An 8,025-nucleotide genomic window follows, 5' to 3' on the forward strand; every position below is an offset into this window, starting at 1 on the left:
CAAGGAGAGAGACCCAAGAGGGAAAGTGAAAAGAGCCATTCCCATTCATGTGTCTCTAAACTCTGTCCCAAGGCAGCCTTATTTAAGCAGACCATCAGAGCAAGGAAGCACTGCTCTGAATCTTCTTCTGACTCACTTCATAAATAGCTATGTCTATTTGTCTCTGGCTTAGAGTCCCAAAATGCTTTTAGCATCTGGCAGCCACTTGTTCACTTCCCAACTGCTGATATGCTGCTGCTGCTGCTGCTGCTACTGAGAGATTTGTGCTACCTTTGGAAGAGTATACCTAGCTCTGAAGGTTCTCTTTGTATTCATAACTTTCAAAGCCCACCAGTCTATATCAGGTTCTAGTGGAGCTGCTTCTGACTTCCTCTGGGGTCTTTATCCCACATGCACAGATGGAGGGAATTCTGGATACACTATGATCCCATGATATTAAAAATGTGAGTATTTTTTTTTTTTTTTTCTGGAAAGGAACTGAATTTTTAAAGGATTCCTGGATTCTCCCCAAAGACCCTGGTCCTAGGGATTGGTCAGGTTTCCTGGTTTCTTAAGACTTTCTGATTCTTCTTCAGCCTTGTGTAGAAACGTGAACACAACCAAAAATGTCACCTGTTATGTGGAGGCCAGAGGAGATCAGCAGGGACTTTGCACTTTGATTTTTCCTTTCTAGCATTCTTGTTACTTTAAATATATATCATTTCTTTGTGATAATAACATTAAAAAACCTATTTTAGCTATTTTGAAGTGTATAATACACTTTTATCCAGTCCTCCTTCCTCTTAACTCAGGAGGTTACTTATACCTCTTTCTCAAAAGGACACACCACACCTTCTTGGCAGTCTCAGGTTGAGAAAAATAACTCAAAGTTGAGCACAACTGTACATGTTTTCAAGGAAATACTCTGGTCTCTAGGCTTTCAGGGTGGGACATCCTCAAGTTCATAGCTGTTTGAAATGAGGCCATGCCTCTTTAAGCACACAGATGAGTTAAAAAACATTTCCCCACTTCACCAATGTTGCTTTTCCTCCCTGACCAATGTAGATTGAGGGGCACTAAAGTTTAGTGTTGGGCTTTCAAGGACTTCCAATAAATACTTATGAAGTACCTCTTTTATCTTAATGCCTGGATATTTACAGTTGTAAGCTACAGTGACAGGGTGAGGTTACTGCCATAAATTTCCCGAGTAGAGAACCTTACTTGGATCTATTTGTGTTCTGCCAATTAGTTGTTATTCCACCATGATACTATTGCAGGTTTACTCTTAGTTATGCTCCTGTTGTCTAAATGTAGAACTGTCTTTGTCCATAAAGAGCTGTCAGTCTAACAGGAGAAAGATGGTGCCCAATAAATAGTGATAGTAAAAAGCAACAGCTATAAGAATGGTGTCTAATTGTGCAGAATGGGGAGCAATTGATTCTGCTTCTACCTGTGCAGGTGGAGGAGGACTGGGGATAACTCCTAAGAGGAGAGGATGTTTCTCCTGGATCCTGACATGAATATAATTTGACTAGAGAGACCAGTAGAAAGAGAAGAGAGGGAGAACGGATGACTTTAAGATACTCTAAGACTTACAAAAATCTAGGGAGGTGTTCTTTCTTAAACTAATGTTTGTAAAACAATTACTGCTTGCAAAGAGTGTTTAAGCATTCCTATTCATTAATGTCTTTAAAGTGCCTGAGACCAAGAAATTCTATGCCATTTTTTTTAATACAGAAGCAGTTATATGCCTTCAATGCCTTATTAATTTTAATTTTAAATAACAATTTAAAGGCATCTTAAGAATTAATTTTTCTTTCATTTTTGAATTAAATGTAATCTTTTCATATAGGGGGCTCTTTAATTCTCTTGTCTAATATTTAAGGAGTGTTTTATGTAGTTTATTTAATATATATTTACTCTCTTAGAAAGGGTTTAATGCTTTCTATGAAACAGAATTGACATTGCTAGCTACTGTAAGATTTGATTTATTACAATGGTTTGTAAGTTAGACTCATTAACACATTCCATAGACACACTGGAAGAAAATGTGTTTTACATTTTTAAAGTTATTGTATAATTATTGGATAGAACTTCCTGAAATACCAAGTGCCTATCTCAATAAAGTATCAGAATTCTATATTCTTTGTGCTTTCATAAATTGTGGTTATTTTTGAACATCTATTTGAGGAAATATATTTGAAAATATTTATACACATTTAGCCTACCTTATTTAAATAAGATTTCAGTGACCATAAAAAACCTTTGTTGTCTCAGTTTCTTCAGTACTAAGTGTGTTCATTAATAGAGTCTTTGCCAATCTGTTTTGCAGGTATTTTTTTTTGTTTTTTGGCAAATAATGCTTATGTCTAAAAATGTAAGAAATATGAATATTTACAATATACCAAACAATGTGCTCAGTTCCTACAATACATAGGCATAAGGAAAAATAAGGTTGTAAGAAAGGAATTACAGCACAATTGGATAAGTGCCATAAAAGTAACATACATAAAATATCAGTGACAATTATAAAATGTTAAATTCTGGTTAGGGAGAGTTGGGATGACTGAGAAAGGCAGAGAGATACGAATGCTTGTAAAAGATTCTGGGGGAATAAAAGGAAGAAGAGTATTCTAGTTCAGGGCAACACTGTGAGCACAGAGAAGCAAGAAGAGAAGTATTCTGGGGCAGGAGATGTGCTTGGGGCTGGGGCTACACTGGTAAGGACCTGGTGTACCAGGCAAGCTGAGGAGGAAGTGGCTAAAGATGTGCTAGAAAGATGACTTTGGTAACCAGAAAGGACACAGACCTCTTCCAGAAAAGAGTACTGATAGGAATCTCAAATGGTAGTTAGACGGTAACAGAGAGCCTCAACTGTGGTACTCATCTTGGAGACAGGGCAGGCGGGGTTGAGAACCATTTGGAGATGAACATAATGAGAAGTGGGCACCAGTGGGGGGGGGGGGGAGGAGGGGTTCGTTATGGGAAAGGAAGAGTGGCAAATGACCAAACGTTTAATTTGTGAAATAGAATGAATGGTGGTTTTATTAATAGATCTAGGAAAGATAGGATAAAGAATTTTAGAAAAAGCAGAAGTACTCAGTTTTGAGGAGAAACACGCTTTATTAGAACATGGATACAGGTTTCAATCTCAGTTCTCTACTCTTGTACTTACTGGTATGTTTCACATCTTTAATATCTCAGAGCCTTCTCTTCTTTTGAAATAGGGCAAATTTACTTTGTAGGGTTGTTGAGGGATTATATGACAAAATGTATATTAAGTGACCAGTACTTTCTTGGACTATCAGAGGCACTCAATATGGGTTATTTTCATTTTCACTTTCTTCTTCTTTTGAATTTGAAGAACAGCAAAGATCCATGCTAGTTAGGCACCTAAACAATGGAACTTTTTTTTTTTTAATTGTGAACAAATGGGATACATGTTGTTTCTCTATTTGTACATGGAGTCAAGGCATACCATTTGTGTAATCATAAATTTACATAGGGTAATGTTGTTTGATTTATTCTGTTATTTTTTCCCTTTCCCCCCCACCCCTCCCACCCCTCTTTTCCCTCTATACAGTCCTTCCTTCCTCCATTCTTACCACCCTCCTTAACCCTAACCCTAACCCTAACGCTAACCCCTCCCACCCTCCATTAATTATGGCATTTGCAGGCAAATGGATGAAATTGGAGAATATCATGCTAAGTGAGATTAGCCAATCTCAAAAAATTAAAAGTCGAATGGGACTATTTTTAAAAATAAAAATCTGGATATCTAGTCAAAGGAGGGAAACAACCAATAGATTTCAGATAATTTTTAACAAACAGAACATAAAAAAATTCAAAGTTATATGTATACTTAATTCTTGCTTGAGTTATGTGGGGAAGTAGAAGCATCTAATAAATTTTTAATGTGACCAAGACCAGAGAAAGGTAATTTTATAATAATTAGTAGTCAGAACATTTTCTATAGTTTAGTTACTATTACTTAATCCTGATCTCTATAGTTACGTTAGAAATACTTTACATTTATTTTTTATTTTTTTCATTTATTTCACTTTTAGTAATATTTTTTTTCTATCTCATACATGATTTGACACATATTTTGCTTTAAAATTAACAGTCACAATGGAAGAAACAATGGCTTATTTTTCTAATCAAGTGACCAAGCTGTTGAATCTTAAAGCCTCAGCAAACGTATCTTATTATTTTCTCTGAACAATAAGATCTTCTATTTTGATTATTCGTGATGAACAGCAATGTTATTTCTTCATTGGTTTCCACTGCCAAATAGTCATAGTTAATAGGTTTAATATGGTGCCTACCTTTTTCAGGGGATTCCATCATATGAATCCTCATTTCCAGTGCAACAGCTGTTGGCAATCTTTAGTTGAAAGTCCATCCATCAGGATTTCTGTATGGTGGTTGACCAAGGAGTCCTGCTTTGGCGACCAGGGCTTCATTCTGCTAAATATGATATTCCTAAAATCTCATGGATATTCTTTGTGTCGTTTTCAAATATTTCTGTAAGCAATGTTCTGAACAGGTGATCTCTTCTGGTTTTACTTCTCTTGTTGTGAAGTCTTTTACACAGTTTCTGTAAGTTTATTGTAGGTTCCAAGGAATTCCCTAAACTGTTTTATCTGATCAGGGTCTGGTATTTGTGAAGCCATATTCTTTTGGTATGTTTCTTAGTCACCTTTTCTGATGAGTTTCCTTTCTGTTCTGGAAAAGTGGTTGTCCAGCCTTTGCTTGAAGGTCGGTCTCCAGTGAGGCCTGATTTCTTACTTCATCACAGGCTCTTGCATCTGACACTGGTAGGAGGCTGGGGGGCTGCAATACAGGTCGAGCCTTGGGGCTGAGGGTCGGGGTCAGGGCGCCAGGGCCGCTGGATGGCAGAGAACACATGGGAGCGGTGACGTCAAATAGTACTTAAACCCTTTGACGCAGATTCTTTGTTAGGTCTGGAGCGCTTCGGTCGAAGATGAGTCCCTCGAATTTTATCCAATATCTTAATCTTGTAGGGAGAGGTGCTGCCTTTAAAATAAAAATAAATTCACATCTCTTTTAAGCCTTTCACAGTGGGATTTTTGTTTCCACCTGGAGAGGGATGGAAGTGCACCGGGGAATACTTCAATACTTTACATTTAAAACAGCTTGTTTCTTCTGTTGATTTATGTGCCCAGTTAAGACAAAATCTAGTTAGAATTTGGAAGAAACAAGAACCACTAAGATTAGTCAAAGTATGGACGATATTCTAAAAAGTAAATGTTTTCTGAGAGAACCACATCCAAGATGAGCTATAGTTGTAAAACTTTGTTTTATTGTGTTAAGATATGGGAAAGTAGGGAGAAAGCACTGATACAATGACTAGCAAGCAATTGGCAACTGATAGTGATTTTTTGGATGAATAGTTTTCCTGTTTCATTGAGCATTTTGAGTTGACTGTAACTTCAGAGAACTGTTCAAGTCATTATTCACTAAACATTTTTCTTCTGTTACAAATACAGAAAGCAAATGCTCCCCATAAAGTCTGCGTAATCTGCAGCTGTCTCAATGACAGGTTCAATATCCTAAATAGATTAAAAGTTCAAAAAACGAACAAACAAAACCCCTTCTGTCTTCTCTTTTTTCCCTGCCACAAGAGGGCATACAGCTCATCTTCCCTTAGCAGTAGAAAAAGATGGAGATTGTGGGTCATTTCCTGTTTGTCCAGTTGTTTACCTTGTTCTGAGATCAGAGTTTGACCAAAAAGTTTCCCTACCATTCCGTAGTTGCCTTGGTAGGACAAATATCTATTCAATTCAAAAGATTCCTATTGAGTATCATACTTTTTTCTAGTATCATCTAGAAATTATTTCCCAACCTACATCAAACCAAGCAAAGAAAGTGACTTTATCATCTGTTCTGTCAAAAACTTCAGTATCATGAACCAAACCACTTTCCTGAATGCCAAGGAGTGCCATCTTTCTACTGTTCACATTTTGAGCAAGAGATTATGTTGGCTTTATCCCTAGAGCTTCCTACACTTATCGGAGCCTGATTTTGCTTTACTCTTTTCCATAAAAAAGACAATGCAAAATCCCTTGGGATCACCAGCTGTTTGTGGATCTAGCTCCAGAAGAAACAAGTTAGTAAAACAGGATAAATTTAGGGTTTTGTTACGTTATTATTTTACATATATTTGTTCCAAAACAAATTTATTTTCTAAATTAAATTAAACATTATTCCTTACCTTAGAACTAAGAGGGATCATACCATCTCCAAAGATGCTGGTTATCTAGGCTGGGTTGGTTCATTGGAAGGTCAGAGGCTATGCAGCTGACCACATTGCCTCTTGGACCTTCTCTGAAGCTCCCAAGGCTCTGATTTTTAGGTTAATCCCTAAACATTCCAGACCCACCTACTTTAGAGTTACTTCTACCTTCCAGGGTATCTTCTAGTCTCCCAGAAATCTCTCCTCCTTCTGAATCAGGCCTCTTCTCTTTTGTCCCTTTGAGACTTTCTCTATCTGCAATAATCCAGCTCTTTTTAAATTTGAGAACAAAAGTTTCTAGAATGCAAAATCTGCTTGTTTTCTTAATGAGGGAGAAATAATTCTTATTTGTCCTGATGAGCCTGTAGCAAAAGTAAGTATGGTTCACTTTTCCAACTGCTTGTACTGTGCCTATCAATTTGGTAACCTGTAATGGTGTTAGAGGGCTCTAAGTGAATGCTTTCCTCTTCCTGGTTTAAAATAGTAAGGTCCTAGAACAGGGATTTTGTGTGTTAAGGTCTTTTAAGTTGAGAGGAAATTTGTGTGTGCATGTGCATATTTGTATGTTCAATTATTAATAATTTAGTATGAGATTATTGTCAAGTGAAAAATCAAGTATTCATTCCCAAAAGATTTTAGGGACTATTATTATATTTTAGGTACTATGATTGATATTAGGATTTGGGGGTACAACTATGAACAAGATATATAGATTGTAGGATCCTATATTCTATCAGGAATTTTCTGGACCAAAGTGATGACTAAAATGGTAACAGGCACTATGATAAATACTGCACAAAATACTATTTTATTTGAAGCTAAGAGAGGGGCATGGAAGATATTCTCCCTCACAGTTATCAGAAGAGCTAACCCTTGACAACCTGATTTTGGACTGAGAGGCTCCAGAACTATGAGACAAAATTTTCTGTTCTTTAATGCCACCCAGTCTATGGAGACTCATTGTGGCAGCCTGAACAAACTGATATACAGAAAATCCATACCAACAAATCATGATACATGATACACATGCAGATATTGATAGAAATTCTTCACCTATCCATCTTCCTATACTCTGCCAATGGCATGTTTATTGCACCATTTTATTTTTAACATGTTTCTGCTTTTATATTCAACATGCTTCTCTTTGAAAAGGCATCTAATCGAGTCTTGGATCTTTAATTAGTTGGACAATTGATGAACTACTTTCTGGGATTCTGTTCTAACTTTTCTGAGAATTTTATTTTAGCTATACTTTTTTAAATTGTTGTTTTTAAATGTGCTTTCCCCCTCCCCCCAGAGTAGTTTTAGGTTCACAGCAAAATTAAGTGGAGGGTACAGAGATTATCCATGTATTTCCTGCCTCCACACTTGCATAGCCTCTTCCCTTTCCACCATCCTCCACCAGGGTAGTTTATTGTTTATAGTTGATGAACCTACATTGGCACAACATTACCCTAAGTCTATACTTTGTATTAGCAATTACTCTTGGTGTTGTACATTTTGGGGGTTTAGGCAAAGGTTTAATGACATTTATCTACCATTGTAGTATCATGTTGAGTATTACACTGCCCTAAAAATCCTCTGTGTTCTTCTGCATCCCTCCCTGTCCACTAAACCCTGTCAATCACTGATGTTTCTACTGACCCCACAGCTTTGCCTTTTCCAGGACATTATACAATTAGAATCATATAGTCTATGGAGTTTTTAAATTGTCTTCTTTAACTTTGTAATGTTCCCCTAAGTTTTCTCCATGTCTTTTCATGGCCTAATAGCTAATTTCGTTTTTA

The 8,025-nt window shown here is 36.7% G+C and overlaps 1 pseudogene across 1 annotated transcript; it reads right to left on the reverse strand.

The window, feature by feature from the left end:
- Positions 1-4,065: 4,065 nt before the first annotated feature.
- On the reverse strand, positions 4,066-4,926 carry LOC306661199 (mitochondrial import inner membrane translocase subunit Tim9-like; annotated as a pseudogene). Its single transcript has 2 exons — positions 4,534-4,926; positions 4,066-4,449 (listed from the first exon to the last, which is right to left on the reverse strand). The product of its transcript is annotated as a mitochondrial import inner membrane translocase subunit Tim9-like (transcript).
- Between the last annotated feature and the right edge of the window lie 3,099 nt (positions 4,927-8,025).

This window comes from Sciurus vulgaris (assembly GCF_902686455.1).
Source record: "Sciurus vulgaris genome assembly, chromosome: 5".
In the NCBI taxonomy this organism is placed as follows: domain Eukaryota; kingdom Metazoa; phylum Chordata; class Mammalia; order Rodentia; family Sciuridae; genus Sciurus; species Sciurus vulgaris.